The following is a 19,413-nucleotide window of genomic DNA, read 5'->3' on the forward strand; positions in this document are numbered from 1 at the left end:
CTCAGCTTGGCCTCGCGAGCCGTGGTGGGGCGGGGGAAGAAACCCGGGAGGAAGCGCCGGCTGCCCAGGGGCTGCGCGCTGAGCTCATGTTAGGCACCAGGAAGGGATGAGGGCAGCAGGTGCTCGGCGAATTTGGCCGTCAACTTTTCAGTGTGCCAGGCCAGGGTTCTTCACCGCTGCCACCGCTCTAACCTGCTCGAGCTTTTTGCAGTCTCGGGCCTTATGGCTGGCGCCTGCGCACTGCGCGCCACTGGAGGCACTGCGCACGGCATCCTCGGGCGCCTCGAGACCCCCGCTTTCCCGTGCCTTACCCGCCGTTCCCCACGCATCAGTTGGTGGGCCGGGGGGTGCGCGCGCTTCCCAAGTCGTGGCTGCCAATAAGGCTGGGCGGCCAGCATGACTGCGCGTGCCGGGGTGACGGGTCCGTGGCTTGGCGCTACCGCGGGCGCGAGCCCCGCCCCTCTCCTCTCCGGAGGCCTTGCGCCGGTCACCGTTGCTGTGGGCCGCCCACGGTGCCTCCCTGCGCGCCGAGTGCGCAGGCGCCAGCCATAAAGACAGCCGGGGCAAGGAGCCCCCGTTGGTCAGAGCAGCGGCAGCGGCGAGGATCCCTGGGCCGGCTGACTGACGTGAAGTTGGGCCTTGTTCCTGGGCACCTGCTGCTCGGAGCGTCTGAGGATGTCTCCGGTGAGGAAGGTGCGAGCCACCGGGACAAAGCCACGCGGGGACCGTTGCTGGACGTGGGAGCCATTGGGGTTGGGGGGACGAGTGCTGTGCAGCGAGACAGACAGCTGGGGCGCCTGGAGGGCGGCTGGGGGCGGAGCAGGGACCCAGGGGCAGCCTTGCGCGAGGCCCCGGCACCCGAGGCTCCCAGGGGTATGGGACCGAGCAACAAGCGGTGCGTCACGGAGAGATCACATCCTCAGCTTGGCCTCGCGAGCTGGGGTGGGGGTGGGGGGGAAGAAACCCGGGAGGAAGCGCCGGCTGCCGAGGGGCTGCGCGCTGCACTCAGGTTAGGCACCGCGAAGGGATGAGGGCAGCAGGTGGTAGGCGACTTTGGCCATCAGCTTTTCAGTCTGCCAGGCCAGAGGTCTTCACCGCTGCCGCCGCTCTGACCTGCTCGAGCTTTTTGCACTCTGTGGCCTTAAGGCTGGCGCCTGCGCACTGCGCGCCACCGGAGGCACCACGAACAGGGGGCCTCGGGCCCGCGGCGGCATCCTCGGGAGCCTTGAGACCCCCCCACTTTCCCGCGCCTTACCCGCCTTTCCCCACGCAACCGTTGGTGGGCCAGGGGGTGCGCGCGCTCCACAGGTCGTGCCTGCCAAGCGGGCTTGGCGGACAGCGTGAATGCTCATGCCAGGGTGACGGGTTCCAGGACTGGCGCTCCGGCCGGCGTGAGCCCCGCGCCTCTCCTCTCCGGAGGCGCAGCGCCGGTCACTGCTTCTGTGGGCCGCCCGCGGTGCCTCCCCTCCCGCCCAGTGTGCAGGCGCCAGCCATAAAGCCGGCCGGGGCAAGGAGCCCCCGTTGGTCAGAGATGTGGCAGCGGCGAGAATCCCTGGGCCGGCTGACTGACGTGCGGTTGGGCCTTCTTCCTGGGAACCTGCTCCTCGGATCGGCCGAGGATGTCTCCGGTGAGGAAGGTGCGAGCCACTGGCCAAAGCCACGCAGGGACCGGCGCGGGACGTGGGAGCCACTGGTGTTGGGGGGACGAGTGCTGTGCAGCGAGACAGACAGCTGGGGCGCCTGGAGGTGGGGCAGGGTCCCAGGGGCAGCCTTGCGCGTGGCTCGGGCACCTGAAGCTCCCAGGGTTATGGGAGCGGGCACTAAGCCGTGCATCGCGGAGAGGTCAAATCCTCAGCTTGGCCTCGCGAGCTGGGGTGGGGTGGGGGTGGGGGGGGAAGAAACCCGGGAGGAAGCGCCGGCTGCCGAGGGGCTGCACGCTGCGCTCAGGTTAGGCACCGCGAAGGGATGAGGGCAGCAGGCGCTCGGCGACTTTGGCCGTCACCTTTTCAGTGTGCCAGGCCAGGGTTCTTCACCGCTGCCACCGCTTTAACCTGCTCGAGCTTTTTGCACTCTGGGGCCTTATGGCTGACGTCTGCGCACTGCGCGCCACTGGAGGCACCTAGCACGGTGGGCGGCGGGCACGCGGCGGCATCCTCGGGCGGCTCGAGACACCCGCTTTCCCGCGCCTTACCCGCCGTTCCCCATGCAACAGTTGGTGGGCCGGGGGTGCGCGCGCTTCCCAAATCATGGCTGCCAATAAGGCTGGGCGACCAGCGTGAATGCGCGTGCTGGGGTGACGGGTCCGAGGCCTGGCGCTTCCGCTGGCGTGAGCCCCGCCCCTCTCCAGTCCGGGGGCCTCGCGCTGGTCAGCGCTTCTGTGTGCCGCCCGCGGTGCCTCCCCCGCGCGCCCAGCACGCAGGCGCCAGCCATAAAGCCGGCCGGGGCATGGAGCCCCCATTGGTCAGAGCTGAGGCAGCGGCCAGAATCCCTGTGCCGGCTGACTGACGAGCGATTGGTCATTGTTCCTGGGCATCTGCTGCTCGTAGCGCCCTAGGATGTCTTCGGTGAGGAAGGTGCGAGCCACCGGTACAAAGCCATGCGGGGACCGGCGCGGGACCTGGGAGCCATTGGGTTGGGGGGACGAGTGCTGTGCAGTGAGACAGACAGCTGGGGCGCCTGGAGGGCGGCTGGGGGCGGGGCAGGGACGCAGGGGCAGCCTTGCGCGAGCCCTGGCACCCGAGGCTCCCAGGGGTATGGGAGCGAGCACCAAGCCGTGCGTCCCGGAGAGGTCACATTCTCAGCCTGGCCTCGCGAGCTGGGGTTGGGGGGACGAGGAAACCTGGGAGGAAGCGCTGGCTGCCGTGGGGCTGCGCGCTGCACTCAGGTTAGGCACCGCGAAGGGATGAGGGCAGCAGGTGCTAGGCGACTTTGACCGTCACCTTTTCAGTCCGCCAGGCCAGGGGGCTACATGTGCATTTCACTCTGATTCTCATGCACACAGAGCTTTAGAAGTGCTGATTTAACCCCTGACGCAGCCCACACTGGACCTTGCACAACAGCGGTGAGGAGGCCAGGCCAAGCAGTAACGGCTGTGTCAGGGACAGGGTCTGTACCAAGGTCCTGTGCCCACTCCTGCCCTTTTACTTTACCCGAGCCCTGCCTGCACAGGATGCTGCCATTAAAATAGGCGCTTGCAGGAGACAGGAGGACCCAGGGACCCCTGCAGGCTGCTCAGCAGGGTGAGGAAGGGTGGCACAGGAAAGGAAGGAAGGCATTTCCTGGACGCCAAAACCACACCGTGTCTAGGTGTTGCTTCCCCCCCATTTAGCCCATAGCTTTGCCAATGTGACGAGTCTTTGCTGACCTCTTTCCCTTTTGCATTTTGCCCCATATCAAAATGCCAGCATCTAAACCTTTTCTCCATGAAAATTAGAAATGTTGTGTTGTCAGGAACTGAATGTGCCTGTTTTCTGACAGTTTTTGGCAGTTCCCGGCTTTTATGGTGTAGTCATGGTGGAACCTGAGTCATCTAAAGATGGTGACAGTGCCAAGGAGCTGAAAAGGAGCTGCACACAAGCCAGACTGCAGGAGCTGGAGCCCAGCCACTGCCGGGCACCATGGGCCACTGGCCCTCCTGGGGACAGGAGAGCCACCCTGGTCCTAACAGGGTTGATGCGAATTGCTCCAAGCCTTGCAGTGCTTATAAATTCTTCCTGTAGCAGATGTGCTTAGAGACAGCCCAGAGTATGGAGTGTCTTCCCACATAGTTGTTTCTCAGAGATCCAAGGGGTGACACCTAACTTCCACGTGTACCAGAATTCTTTTCTCCCTTTTGTTTTTAAAGCTGAGAAACCACATTTTCTTGGACATAGACCTTACTTTTTGTCTCAAAGAAAAAAGTTTTCTTTTGTGCCTATTTATAGACATTAAACAACTACCTGTGTGTGTGAGTGAGCGTGCATGCACACTCACCTTTTCTCTAAAATTTTTACTCATAGTCTGGAGGACAATGACTGATTTTTTTCCACCTCACATAACTGCTATGAATTTCTCCACGCAAGGATGGACCTGTTTGTACACAGTGGGCACCGTTGGTGGAGCGTTAATGTAAACAGCCCCAGAAACTCAGTGGGCCAGGCGCCCTATGTTCTCTTCAGGGAGCAGGGATGCCGGGGCTGGGGCCAGGTTGGGCTGACCACACTCGGCCTGCCCTGGGTTTGAGATGTTTGCCAGGGCAGCAAGGAGCACCATTGTGATGGTCTGGGAGGGATGGAGCTACCAAATTCCAGCTCAATTTAGATCCTTCCCTCTGCTGGGCTCCGGGGTGTGCCCAGTGCAGATTGCTAAACTCCAGAGTTGGGACAAATTTCAGAGGAGGTTGGAGGCCACATCCCCTAGTGCCTGCGAATTTCTTTGGGAGCCCACAGTCCCTGGGCACAGGCTGCCAAGATGCTGGGTCCCCGGATGGTGACCTCTGCGCCACCTTTTCTGCTTATGGAGCTCAGAGCTGGCCGCTGCCCTCGGGTAGGAGCACGTGGGGTTGGGGGGCACGAGAGGTGATCCCCAGCCAGACCCTGGCCAGGAGGTTTGATCGTCTGTCGCTTGATCTCAGTGTTCCATGGAACAGTTACTTTCTCCACCGAGGAGGTTGCTGAAAGGTCTCTGCCCATAACTGCTTTCTAAAGACGGTAGTTATACTTTTAGTCCATGTTGCCTCTGCGTTTTTCTCAGCTTTTTCCTCCCAAATAACGTGCCTTTTTCTTTGGAAGACTTTTTCCCCCCTAAACGAGATATCCCGACTTTGGCGTTGGCAAGGTGTGGCCGAGGTGACTGAAGCATGGGTTCAGGTACAGACTTTGTAGGAAGGTAACTCGTGAGGCACCCAAGTGATAGAAAGCCCCTGCAACCCCCCTGGCCCCCCACCTCCGCAAAGGCTTTTGCTCTTGAGCCCTAACCCCTAGCTCTGGCAGAGAAAGTGCTGTTTTAGCAGTTCTTATGCTCCGTACCTGGTAAAGTCACCAAGGATAGTTGAATTTCAGATGGTATACTTTAATCAGTGGTGTTGGTTAAATGATGTTTTCTTGAGTAGATGCCAAAGCATGAAGATTTGAATAAGAAACAGGCAAAATGTGTGTGTGTGTTTAAGCCAAGAAAAAAAAAAGCCATGCTGGGATGAGATCTTCTGTAAAGGAATTTAGAGGCTTATACTTTGGCAGTAACTTCTGCATGTCCCAGGGTAAGCTGTCCTGTGCTCTTTGTAGTTTATAAAATGGAAATCATAACACAGGCCATCCTCTAGTGGTGCATGAATTACTGCATTAAAATTGATTTATGAGACTGTACAGCATGATAAATACAACTAACACTGCTGTATGTCATATATAAAAGTTAAGAGTAAATCCTTGGAGTTTTGATCATAAGGAAAAACTACGTTTTTTCTATTTCTTTAATTTTGTATCTAAATGAGATTATGGATATTCAATAAACTTAGGATAATCATGATGTTATGTAAGAGCCTTCTCTGTACACTTTAAACTTACATGGTGCTGTATGTCAATTATATCAATAAAGCTGGATAAAAATTGATTATGGGTGTTACTGTCATAATAGCGTGTCAGTGCCATTGCTAAATGGAGCAGTGGGGCAACAGTAATTGGAACAGTTGCAGTTGGCACAGTACAGGGAGACTGTCTCACTATCTGTGAGAGTTGAGGATCTTGAAAGAACAGAGATGTGCAGCTAAGAAACTTTGTTTTCCCCTCCTTTAGGCCCAAGTTTCTGCTGACAGCTCCAGGGATCATCAGGCCTGGAAGAAATGTGACTATTGGGGTGGAGCTTCTGGAACACAGCCCCTCACAGATCACTGTGAAGGTGGAGCTGGTCAAGATGTTGGCCAACCTCACCGTCTCTGTGCTGGAAGCAGAAGGAGTCTTTGAAAAAGGTAAGATAAACAGCAGTCTTGCCCTTCTGCAGTAGTAACTGGAGTATGTTGATAAAGCTGTGTGCTAGGTGAGTTAATGGAGAAGCCCTACATTTTCAGTAGCTTACATGATACATTTTTTTTTTATATGAGAAAGGCTTTATTTATCTACCTCACAATTCTTAAAAGAGAAAGTTGGTAAACAGTAACATCTTGATTAATTGTGCTCTTCATTTTTCCTAGTTTATTTTTCTTTCCCTGCATTTTTAAGAGATGGCACCGTAGAACCAAAAACTTACTTCTTTAACTTAAAAAATATTCTTCACACTGTAAACATCTACCACTTAAGAAGTTACTTTGAAAGAACTCTGGACAAGCAAACAGAACCCACTTACTTCCCACTGCATAATACACTTTAATCCTTACGCATGTGAGTCCAAAATGGTGTTCCTGAGATGCTCTTCCAGTTGGAGATTCTGAGACCCAGGTTCCTTCCATTTTGTGGCTCCATCATCATTAATATGTGGTTTCCAACACTGCAGTGGAAGAGCATGGAATTTCTCCCTTGGGAGTTTTTAATAGGGCAGGCCTGGATGTGGTCATACCACTCCTTTTCTGATGGCCACATTTAGCTGCACAGGAGGCTGGGAACGTGGACCAGTGTGTGCCCAGAAGAGGAGATGGGTCTCGTTAACAGTCTGACACAAAACCATACTTATGTATGGTTTACACAAACCATGTATAACCATATTTCTTTATTGAGTGCAGAGGATTTTACTAAGTAGTCCTGTGGGAAGGAAAAGATGAGCTGTAGTTAAAAATCTAGTTTTATGGATTTTTTTTTCAGTTTTTTAAGTAGAAGGAAAAAGGACAGATAACGTAAAAGTGGGAACCATTGGTAAAAGAACCCACATCTCTTGTTTTAAGTTTTTTTCTAACCAGGCCCAGGATTAAATTGGGTCGAGGAATGTCTTCTTTTTCAATACTAAGGGAAAAATAATTTGAGGAGGGGACGATAAACAGTTAAAATATGTAAACATTTTCTTTTGATTAAAATGAACTTTGTTTTTTAATTGAAAGAATAGTCTATACTCAGTGCTCACAACCTGATAAACACTGGGAAATAAAGGAAATAAACCAAAATCACCTGCAATCCTACCACCCAACTATAAACTGTTAACCAGATGCATATTTAGATGTTTAGTCAGAGGCCAAAAATTGAGGCATAAATTCCTATCGTGTTAAGAATTATCTTTTAAAAACATCATGTAAGGGTATGAAATGAAGGATGGATGGGATTCCACAGTACTTCATTATAAATGTTTATCGTTTACCAGCACAGAGAAATTAACTCCATCATGAGAAGAGATAAAATCAAAGTATATCTACATCCAGGGTTCTTTCTGCACTGCGAAGTTGAATGGGTTAGTTTGGGATAGGAGTCAGGAAAAGCTGATAAGTGCAGGTGCCAGACCACTTTGTCTTTCATAGGTATGATGTCAGGAAAGTGGGAGGCCTTGTTTCCCTGGAGAGGAAATGTAGTTAGTGCTTAAGATCTGAGACTGAGTCTTAGTATTAGCTGTGTGATCTTGGGCAGGTTACTTTACTTCTCTGAGCCTCTGTAAAATGGGGATGAGGTACTTCCCAGGGTTGTTACGAAGTTACAATCAGTACTAGTACCTACTGGGCACGCAGTAAACAATAGCTGTTAATATTGTAAGTAGTAGTAACGTCAAAGAAGATGCCAGAAGTATCGTTTCCACCTTATGTGGGGGTGGATCTGTACTTTTATTATTGAACTGTTTATTCTGAAAATGAATGAGTTTTGCTTTTATAATAATAGCTAAGAAAATGTTGAAATACTAAGTCACAGCAGACAACACTTAAGGTAGTTCCACATTCATTGTTCATTAAGAATGATCACTTTGGCTCTAGTAGTGTGGCAGTTTTCCTCCAGGGCAGAGGTCCAGAATAACAAGGATGATTTTGATAGATATTTGGGCTTTGCTTGTGCATTTGCACACCCTTATTCTAGAATTTCTCCTACATTGTCTCTTCTGCAGTCTCCTTTATCAGTCTCTTTTCTTTTTTTCTATAAACAAATAGTATGAACACTGGGGTGCATGTTATTGTGACTTGGTTTTTAAACTTTATTCTTAGATTTTCCCTTTGGGAGGAAAGTTGGTCATATGCTTTTGGGAAGGCTAAAGTGCTCAAGACTGGGTCGGACAACCCTATCCTGGGAGCAGGCTGGATCTTTGAAAAAGAGAAAGAAAATGTGCTACTTTCAGGGGCTGTTTTGGACTCAGTTGACACACTTTTATTGAAAACACTATTGCCCGGAGCACTCTCCCTCTTTCAAAAGAGAATGTTAACTTTGCTATCAGAGGCTGTGAGTCATTGTTATCAGAGCAGATGCTTCCTGTAAGGTTAGGGCTGAAGGATCAAGATATTTCTCCCTCCTTGCCTTCACATCGTTTGCTTTATCTGATTTCTCCAGTTGTAACAATATGTAGATAAAGGAGGACTTTCTAAATCAATGGGGTCTGGATCTTCCTAGGATTCATTTTTTTCCCCTGCCACATAAACACAAATAAATACATGATAGGTATCATTATTTCATCATTATCTTGTGAGGGCCTCCAAGAACTTCCTGCCAAGAAAAGATTGGTTTTAACATAGATTTATCTTCTAGCAGAACTGGGTAATGAAGGGGACTGTTTCTGAGGGCTATTTCTAGCAGTTCTAGTCTTAGACATTTCTGGGGCAGGGCAGTGTTTCACCATAACCATATTGCATTTCTATCTTAATTTGTGTCAGAAATAGTAACAACTAAAGGATTTGAATTGCAGGACGACACCAACTTGAAAAAAGTCAAGTACTTGAAGTCGACCTTTTAATAAGGATGCATGGGGCAAGGAAGGGGACCTTAAGCTGGATCTCTCTGCACATCCTTCGAGTCACTCCCTGAATCCAGCAAGAATTAGGCATGAGTGGGGCCTCTCTGCCTCTACATTAGTTTTGAAGTGTGGCTTCTGTTTCTGGCTCTCTCTCCTGGGTCTGTGATGGACACAGTCATGTGTCAGAACAGTAGGACTCAGGCATGCAGTCCAGTCCCTTTCAGTTTCTCTCAAGTGAGAAACTGCTCAAAGCTTTGACTCTATGAAGAGCAACATTAAAAAATTATTTCTATGAATGGGATTTCCTTCACTTCAAATCTGAGTAGTGTTTTAAATTGCTGAAATGCTTGCCTTTCAATTTGTCATCAGTCTACTAGATTTATTTGGGTTGGAGACTTAAAGCTGTTTTTTCACTTTCTTCCTTGCTTGGTGTCACTTAGATAAAACTAAATCCATCCCCTGCACAGACACACACATATTTGGTCTTTAGTCTTTGTGAGTGTTGGGAGGTAAGATGGTGTGTCAGGCCATGATAAAAGGAAGCACAGTGTTTCCTCCGGTTGCTGGGCTGACACAATAGTCAACCCTGATGACTGATTTATCCTGAAGTCATGAAAATCAGGGACTCTCAATAATCAAGGGTCCCGGTTGGTTGGGGCCGAGCCCCCTGCAGTTCATTCCACGGTGGGACGTTGTGGGGATGCTGTGCTGTGCTGTCCAGGTACTGCCCATCGGGGATGAAGACTTGTTCCCTGAAGCTGCTGGGAGTACTGCCCTTTGAGCCAGCCCCTTCGGGGACTGCACCAGCTAGAGTCACCCTGTCCCAGAGGCACCCCCTCCTCAACTCAGGACAACTCTCAGGAGTCAGTGCTGCTTCTGAGTGCCTCACGGACCTGTCCTGAGCCTGCATTGTGGCCCCTCCTCCCTCTCCCTAGTCCTGCCTCCTTTTAGTCCCTTCCCTTCTCCAGATGCTGGTCCCGGGCACAGTCCCTGCAAAGCCTCTTGCATTTTTTTTTTTAGGACATCTAATACTATATTTTTTCATACTAATGAATCAAAGGGGAAATTATTTGATCATGAGAGGTTTCCAAAAACCATAATATCCTGATTTTTTAAAAAATTCAATAAAATTAATAGCATACACATATATAAAAACCAATAACTTGTATTCTGCTTATTGGTGTAACATAAGCATTCTGATTAAAGACTCACACAGTATAAACATGCTAAATAAAATAGCTAAAAAGTAAAAGGCATTAATATTCTAAATGAGAAAGCACTTTTCCTATTATCTATGGATATTGTCATTGCATTCCTCAAAAAAAAAAAAAAACAAGAAAATCAACTGAAAAGCAATTGGAAATAATAAACAAATTCAATAAAGTGATCATGTATTAAAAAATGCAGGAAATCTGTATAAAACCTCTTGTAGTTTAATCAACTATCTCAGAGTCTGCTTCCCAGGGAACCCAGCCCTAGATAGACAGTGGTTGTGATGCAACTTTCCTTTGAGGATGAGTTATTCTGATCTTGATCTTGAAATTAACTTCACACTGTGTAGTGTGAAGAACTGACAGAAGAGTTGGGAAATTTTCTAGTTTTTATTTACTTTTTGGAAGTTCTTGTATATCACAAATTATCTTAAAATTAGTTCCACTGCTGCAGTGCTTGTGTGTAACTGTAAGGGATGGGAGAAACATTAAGGAAAAAGAATCCGTAGGTTGTGGTGATGACTAATAGAGCTGAGGAGAGAAAGGAGACCAAGAGAACTGAGATTTTGAACCTCTGTGGCTGAGGGAATAGGACTGTTAAGATGCTACCAAGTCCAAACTCGTTCTGCTCGCTGCACAACAGGCCAGTAAATCAGGAGACAAGATGTTGGGGCAAGGAATAGCGACTTTATTTGGAAAGCCGGCAGACTGAGAGGATGGCAGACTAATGTCCACTTCCCCAAGTCAGACTTCAGGCTGCTTTTACACCTACGAGAGGGGGGTGTGGTTGGTTGGTACAAACTTCCTGGTTTAGGAATCCTTTGTTCGTGTAAACCTCCAACAAAACGAAAGTTAAGTTTCTATTCTGCAACTTGTTATCTTTACATAGTACAAAAGTATCAATATCCTTAAAAGTCAGAGCCTTGAGAGTAGGCTCTCCTGTATATTTCAGGCTAAAGGCAACATTCCTTTACAGAAGGTGCAGAACCAGCAAGACTAAGCCTAGAAAACAGGGCACAGGGTTAAAGCCAAAAGAACAGACCTCATGTGGAGTCAGATTGTTCTTCTCTATTACAAAGATAAACAAAGTGGCTACCCAGGCTCCCAATGCCAGTTTCTGTCCCCTATATTGAACTGTTTAAGTGTTTCAGCCCAAATATTTTGCAAGATCTGCCTGCAGAGTACCGTGCCTCTTTTCAACAAATACTTTTACAAGACAGAACTTGTCAATAGTCTCTATTTATGGTACTTTTGGGGTTTCACCCACTTCAGTTGCTGCAACATCTCTGGGGCTTCTCAGTTTCACTTCAGTTCACCATAGAATACACCTCTCCCATTAAAAACAAGAACTTAATGCACAGAAGTTTCTTCCCACAAAAGGAGATATTCCCTAAGCATGATTTACACGCTTCCTGAGTTAAATCTTGTGCAAATTATACCCACTTCATATTAATACTGTGCTAAATCAAAAAAGATTCGTGACAAATGCTAGACACAGAATGCTGGGGTAACTGTGACCTGTACCCTCCCGGCGACGCTCACCTGTCTAAAGGGACTTTTGTGATCTGGTCCAGCCTCATCTCCACTGCCCCTCCCTCCTCTGGTCTTGTCTCATCCAGCTCCTTGCTTTAGTAGACTCATGCTGACACCCCTCTGCTTGCACTTGCTGTATCTATCTGCTCAGCTGTCCCTCCCTCAGCTTTCCAAGGCACTCTGTCCAGTGGCCTATGATTTCAGAGTCCTACTCTTTGCTTCCTGTGGGGACAGTTATTAGAAAAACTGATCTGCACTGAGTGGTTAGTGATTTTGATGCATTGCTTATCTCCTCCTAAAAACATATTTGTGTTTCACTGAGGTCCATTGGGGCACTGGTCACAGTGGGGGTGCCCACATCTGAGAGTGCATAAGACCATTTATAAGAGTGTAGGTGGAAAAGATACTTTTATTTCTTTTATTGAGAAAAACTAAAAAAATAAAATATTGAATACTTTGAGAAAGTGCATGTATATTTTTATAAAATATATCTTAGATTTATATATAAACATTTTATATATTATACAGAAATTATGACATATTTAAATATACATTAATATATTATATAAATTATGTATTTATAACATTACATGATATATGAAACTATATATTTATGTGTTACATACTTACATATATTTTATAAATCTAACTTGACCGGGGAAATGGGTACTAAGTATTTTATTGATATAGTGCTCTGTCATTGAACACTGCTGTAGAGGCACACTGATGTGCCAGTGGGTGACTCTGCAAGCTTTCTGGCACTGTGATGACTTAGTTTATCGAGTATTTCTTATGTGCCAGGCACTGTTCTGTACCCTTTACAGGCATTGGCATACTTACTCCTTACAACCACCTGGTGAGATGGTTGCAATTATTAGCACCCTCGTTTTATGGATGATGAAAGAACCTGGAGGGTCAGGTAACATTGTAAAGGACAGGACTCGTATGTAGCTGGCTCAGGAGGGAACTGATGTGGTCTGATTGCAGAGGCTACTTGCTTAACCCTGCTCCATGCTGTTCCTGTCTGTTCCCTCGGGGTAGACACATGTGGCCTCCAGGAGAGAGGGACCATGTGTGTCCCATTCACTGTGGTGAAATAAATGTTTCTCGAATGAATGAAGGAATTGAGGGCCTGTCACCATCTCTGAATTCATATCACTTAAATAAGAGCTTTGGATGAGTACTCTTTTATTTTGAACTTGAAACAATTTTCCCCTTGCAATAAATAGATTTGATGAGGAATTGGCATGGGCTAAATTAGCAGTCTTTTTTTAGGAACTTACATGAAAAAAAGTCTGCATCATTCTAGTACTAATGGGTCAAGTACGAGTCCCAGCTCTCCCCGACGTGACTAGTGCCTCCCTCTCTTCCCTGTGTCCTGAGTGTGTGAGAGCACAGGAAATGGACCTCAGCTTGCTTCTGTGCACTGTAGGAAGTGTCCCTCAGACAATGGACAAGCTTAAACAGCAGCAGGAGCAGCAGCAGCACAGACAGCAAAAATAAAAATGGAAAGCAGAAGCAGAACTTAACTGATTTTGGGGGGCTTCACCCACTGACAGCCTTTCAAATCTTAGTTCTTGGCACTAGAATCTGTAACAACTCTCAGGTATTTTGGGCTTTAGGAAAATTGTTTTGGTTTGACCAAATAAACTTGTGGTTTTGTAAGTTTATGATTCCCTTTGCATCTGAAAGAGGATTGAGTCTTAGGAGTGTTGTATTATATCATCATATTCAAATCATGACTGTTTTCTTTTTTTTTGGGCTCTTTCAAGACACTTACTCTTCCATCAGTAAGTATTTATTTTAAAAATTTGATTTCAAAGATATACATTGCATCAGTGAAATAAAGAAATTAATATTTTATTGGATTTTATATCAATTTGCATTCCTTGTGAGTTTGACTTGAGTTCAGTTCCCCCTTCAGATTATTTAAGAATAATATTACTTCTGGGAGATTGGCTATTATATTAGCCTCCTCAAACTCATAGCAGAGATCTTCTTCATATAAAATAGAGAACCTCACTTGGGGACTGGCTTGGGCTCTTGGCACAGGGACCTGGGCTGGTTTTTCCCTGCTTCTGACCTAATGAGCCTTATAGTCTTGGGTGTGTTATTGATGCTCTGTCTCAGTTTCTCTGTTCTGGAAAAGAACACTGCCTTGCTGAGCCGTATTGGAGTCTGAGGCAAAAGGAAACTTAAGTAATAGTGATCCTGCCTTTGTTTAATGTTTTGACTTTTTGGTTCATAATTTAATTTTTGTATCACTTTTGCCATTTAAAAATTTAAAATATTTTAAATGTTAAAAATTTATTTATCTTTATTAGAGATTTTTTGATGCCCCCTTGAATTTGGCACTTGGGGCAAGTGCCTTGCTCACCTGGGCTTTGTCCTAGCCCTGGAGGAGGGTGAAGGTGTCGTCTCTCTGGCCCAGGGGCTGCCTTGGAGGTGAAGGGAGATGGTCACATGCTGCAACACTTGCTACAGAAAGTTTTGATTTTGAGAGAGTAGTAAAACCTGATGACTAAAGGTTGTGTGTGAGCCAATCCTACTTCCCATAACTTTGATTTGGAAATTTTATGCTTTTATTACTGTTTTGTTTTGGACCTTCCCATGTTTACTGTACAGTTGAGTAGACCACAGCATCCACAATGAGGTGCAATTCGATGCACTTTCCTGGGAATAGATGACTGATAATTTTGACCCTGACACCACATTACATACTTATGTAGGGTCAGTGCTACCCGATGAGCCAGGTTCCCCCATTACCTCTTTTTTAGGGGGAGGGAGGGTAAGTGGTCAGGTTTATTTACTTAATGGCGGTACTGGGTATTGAACCCAGGACCTTCTGCATGCTAAGCACACACTCTACCACTGAGCTACAACCTCCCTGCCCCTATTCAGAAACACATTCAGAAGCCCCTTTCCTTTGAGGGATTCTTAGAGAATATAGTGCTCCCAAACCGTCCTTTGTAAAAATTACTTATATTCTGTTGAAACTATGCTTCTTACCTATGTTTTTATACTAACCTTACTAAGAAATATGCTGCTGTAACAATAGAAAAGCGGGGGGAAAAGGCATAGGCAGACAGATGTGGGGGAAAAACCCCAATCATAGTGACAGTAAGACAGTAGATCCCATTTATGTAAACCTCAGAGGTTAGGTGCTGGCCCCCAGCGCTTGTACCAGTAACTCCGGGGGAAGAGAATTCCAATGAGAAGATTCAGATGAATCCTTTGTCATACAATTGCCTGACAGCGGAAGGGGGTGATGTTTAAGTTTGGGGATCACAGGCTGGAGTGAAGAGAGGCTGAAAGGAGCAGGCGTGTAGGTGGTCCAAGGGCACCCGGGCTGTAATGCTCGTGTGAACTGTGCTCCTCCCAGCTCTCATTAACAAGAAATTGGCTAGTATTCTTTAAGGTCTTAACGATAAGAAATACTAACCCCAACATCCTACATTTATCTTTAATATTATGCCATTTCTGTTGTATGTGTCTTAACAATTACTTATTGAAAGCTTTACTAGAGGTTGTATTTAGGACTAGTTCCTCTTTTAGTGAAACAGAATTTTAAAGACTTAGTCATGAATTGGGAAAATTTGATAGTGCTTAGGAAAAAATAGACAGTCCTGCATTTTTACTAATTTTCAATTAAAACAGACCCATCTTTTAAAGTTCACTTGCACCCTACTGCTTCTGAGTGTAATATTTTAAATTATTTTTAAGGTCTTCGTGAATTTTTGCTAATGATATGACTATTTTGACTACACTAAACAAATACATGATTAGCTCATTGTTTCTACTTTTTACACAGTAAAAGTAGCCTTCAATAAGAAGTAAAAATGTAATTTCTATGTGCTATAAAGATGATTTTCCCAATGGGCCTCCACATTGCCCAGGCGCAGCCTGCCTGGGCCCCGCCCCACGTTCACCACTGGCAGCAAGGGCGGCGGGCAGGACGGGTGGCTCCGGAAGCCCGCTGGGCCCGTGCTGGAGTGGGGAGTGTCGGGAGCGTCGGCAGTGGCACCTGGGCTGGCTTGGTGGTGGTGATCAGTCAAGTCGTGGATGTAGTCATGTTCCGGCCAGACTGGTGTTCTGACCACAGCCCACGAGGAGTGTGGCCAGGCAGCCGGCAGCCCAGAGCAGGGGGTGGGAGAGTCCCGACATCCAGCGTCGGCGCTGGCATTTCAGCTAAAACTGGGGTGCCCAGCGCTGCATTTGTCGCTTGGTTCCCCACAGCGCGACCTGGGAGGCTCGCTGTGCCCGCGGGAGCGGGCCGGGTCAGAGAGGGACCCCAGGCCGCAGAGTGCGGAGGCGGGGCGCCGCGATAGGCGATACCCGCTGTGCTCCTATGGGAGGGAGAACAGGGGCTTGGAGAGGAAACCAAGGGAAGCTGTTCCTCTGAGCCACTGTACCACAGCAGAGAAACTGGCAGACCCATGAAGCTCTTGTATTTGCCCTCAGGATGCCACACTGGGCGTGGATGGGCTTTTCTCGTGCCTGAGGTAGAGAAGTCTCCCACCAAGGCTTGGTTGGAGTAACCTACATGACAGGCGATGACCTCCCCCGGCCTGCTGGGCTGTAATTCCGCGGTCCCACGTGACCCAGTCCGGGGCTGCGCCGCCCCGACCAGGGTGCCGCTGGGCAGAAGTGGTTTCCAGGCCGTCCAAGAGTTAAGTTTGTGCTGTCCTCCCGCTTTCCCAAGGTTCTTGCATACTTACCCTTTAGTGGACCACACTTATTTCCCTTGAAAATAGATTTTCCTGGAAGTAACCCTGTGTTAGGACACCCCAGGAAAATGAAGACATCACGTGGTGGAGGGGTTTCTGCTCGCTGCACAAGTCTGTGAGCAGCTGAAACACGGAAAGTGGTCTTCTGCCCTCATTCCTGAGCCGCACACCGTCTGTCTCTGTCACACTTTCCCACCCTGACTTTTCCAGATTTCTTGAGATTTCAGCCAGCCGTAGCAGCAGCCAGTCAGCACTGCTGTAGTCAGAGATGATAGGAGTTGGAAGTCTCTTTGGTCCATTCCCACTTTCACTTTACAAGTGGTGAATCCAAGACTCAGAAGTGACTTGACAGAAAGGCACAACTGTTTGGCATCAGGGCTGGATTTTGAAATGCCTGTTAGAGTTCTGTCATTGCTCAGGCTTTTAGTAAGGGTGAATGCCGTCTGATGCCCAATCACATAAATACTCACAAGTGCATCCATGTTTACAGCAAATGGTAGAAGTTAGATTGTAAAAGCTGTATTTAATGCTGTTTTCAGCTATTTGTACTTATTTAATTATGCACCTTTACCCTTAAAAAAACCCCTGAGCTTGTTTTGAGGTCTGCTGTGCTTTAAAACACCCCCAGAAGATGACTATAGACATGCTGTATCTTTTTTTTTTTCTGGCCTAATCATGAAAGCTTTCCTAAATTCATAAAATCTAAGCAGTGGGGTCATTCTGTACCCTCATGACTATGAACATTTTTTCAATCGACTACTCTAGTTGGAGATTTCCTTGGATGTAAACAAGAAACTGATGGTTTTCATTGATCCAGCCTATGGTCAGAAGCACGAGAATGCAGCCAAGTAAGTGAGGTCCCATCGTCAGCCTTCAATGAAAGGTGGCTTTTCTCACAGGATACCTCAGAAAAGTATTTATTTATTAGTGCATGACCATCTGACACCCAGACCAGATGAAGGCACTAGTCACCTTCTATATTTTTAGGTTGAAAATGTAGTAGAAGTTGTGTTTTCTTCCAAGATCCTAGTGGGTTATCTTGTTTCAGTGCTCAGATGCACACACCCCACTGTGGAAGCCATTGTTTTAGTTTGCCATCTGGGCATTCAACTCTAGTCCTCAGATTTTTATTAGTCTTTGTAAGGGGACATTTCACTATTGTTTAAAATTAGAGACGCATTGGCTTATTTTATTTTATGTGGCATCTGTTGAGCTAGATCAAGGAAGACTTCCAAATTTATTTTCAGCATTTCAGAGCAAGGACTGGGATCTATAATACAGTTTTAACATGTATTAAGCCTAGTATAATATTTAAAAAATTTTCAATAAAATTAGAAAATGATTGTAACAAATCAAAGATTATTGGTGAAAAAAGACTTTTTTTTGTACAAAATATGCTAGAAAAATTATTTTATTCTCTTTGTGAAGAAATCAACTTAAAATGAGGGAGTAGTTTTTAAAATCAGAATGCTTTTAAAGTTTAAATTTAATTACCAATATATATTTAAATAGAAACTGCCGTCTTAAATTTCTCAATTTTATTTTGAAAGTTATTTAAAATCTCCATTACTTTTGATAACTGGAGTTACTAATGAAGTAAAGTTGGAGAAATACTATTTTGTTGCCTCAGTTTCCTTAAGACAATTGGTCTTTCAGAGAAGGGGAAATGGTTTTAAATGGCCCAGATTAGAATAAGGAATCCATTTATTGTCCCTCAAGACCCTTTTTGACAATGCCTCCCTCATGTACTCTGGGTGGAGAACTGTCATCTACTCCAAGAGACACAAAATAGACTTAGCATAACTAAGAATCAACCATGCTCTACTCAGAAGATACCTTGTTGATCAAAGCCCTTGGTACTGTGCAACCCTAGATTCTTGTCCTTCTGCCAGACAATGTCTGTCTGTGGAAGCTACATCTTTCCCCAGCCCTGTGGCCTTGGTAATTGTGGCCCCAAGGAGGCAGAAGGCAATTGACCAGCAGAGATCAGGAGCTTTTATTATCTTCTGGGGTCCTCTCCACTGTGGGACACAGGTTACAACCCATCCAGGTCTGGCACAGAGAGAATCTTTCAGAAGGATTGCTTAACATCCACAGTATTTTCCACAGTCTCCTTCTTCTTATGTCCCCCTACTGCTGACAATGGAGGGCCAAGATCTGTACTGACACCCAGGGTCCATGATGATGCCCCCATCTGTACAGTGGTGCTCCATGGTTCACAGGGTCACCACAGGTCTACTGCTGTGCCAAGTCCATATTGTCATCTCTGACTTTCCACCTCCAGGATTAGCACTGAAGCTTTGAGGTTCCCAAATCACCTAAATTTTACATATGGGGAGGTAGGGTTTCTAATGGGAGGGTTGAAAAAGAGAATTAGTTAGGGTAGCTGAAAGGAGCAGAAAGATAGTACCATCTTTCCTGTGTGAACTCCTTAAGGAGGATGGAGTTGGGGACAAAGTGAAACGTTTTGGACACCTTTGTGTTAATTCTAATTCTCTAACTCTCTGGCCACCTCATGGTTAATAGACCTCTTTAGTTTTAGGCCTCTGTGTTGTTAATTTGACATATCTTCTATCTACTGTCTGTCCTGGGGCCTCTGTGGCACTAAAAATCATCAAATTATATACAAATCATAGACATTCCATCAAATATCAAATTTTTTAAGCATGAACTATTTTATCAAATCTGTTCCATATGTAAGCATATGGTATGCTGGTCCCTGGCATATGTATTTTTCTACTTACAGTATTCAGGAATCTGTGAGGACTGAAGCATCATTTGAGGGAATAGTATATAAGAATGCAAGTTTCAGGCCAGTTTCTCATCCCTCTAGGGCACACATCTTGGTTCATGTTGAATCCCAAGTGCCTAGAACAACCTGGAGCCAGAAGGTACTAAAACCAGTACCAGAGGTCATTTGAAGCTGAAGTTACTGGTGGTTTCGCCCCAAATTTTATTATGAAAATTTCCAATATCCAAGAAAATGTGAAAGCTTTTCATACTGAGCACTCCTACAGCACATGCTTAGAATTTGACCATACCTGCTCTGTCTCATGCCTGTCCATCTACTCATCTTTGTCCATTAATTCATCTTATGTTTAAAGTGCATTTCCAAGTAAACA

General features: G+C 46.5%; 1 long non-coding RNA gene across 2 annotated transcripts in view; it reads left to right on the forward strand.

The window, feature by feature from the left end:
- Positions 1 to 575: 575 nt before the first annotated feature.
- Positions 576 to 19,413, forward strand: part of LOC106730632 — a 45,351-nt gene continuing 26,513 nt past the window's right edge. For both annotated transcript variants that reach the window (XR_004315126.1, XR_004315127.1), the window contains exons 1-2: positions 576 to 693; positions 5,769 to 5,941. This is a non-coding gene — a long non-coding RNA (uncharacterized LOC106730632). The remainder of the gene's footprint in view (positions 694 to 5,768; positions 5,942 to 19,413) is intronic.

Source organism: Camelus ferus, chromosome 25, assembly GCF_009834535.1.
Source record: "Camelus ferus isolate YT-003-E chromosome 25, BCGSAC_Cfer_1.0, whole genome shotgun sequence".
NCBI classification, from domain to species: Eukaryota; Metazoa; Chordata; class Mammalia; order Artiodactyla; family Camelidae; genus Camelus; species Camelus ferus.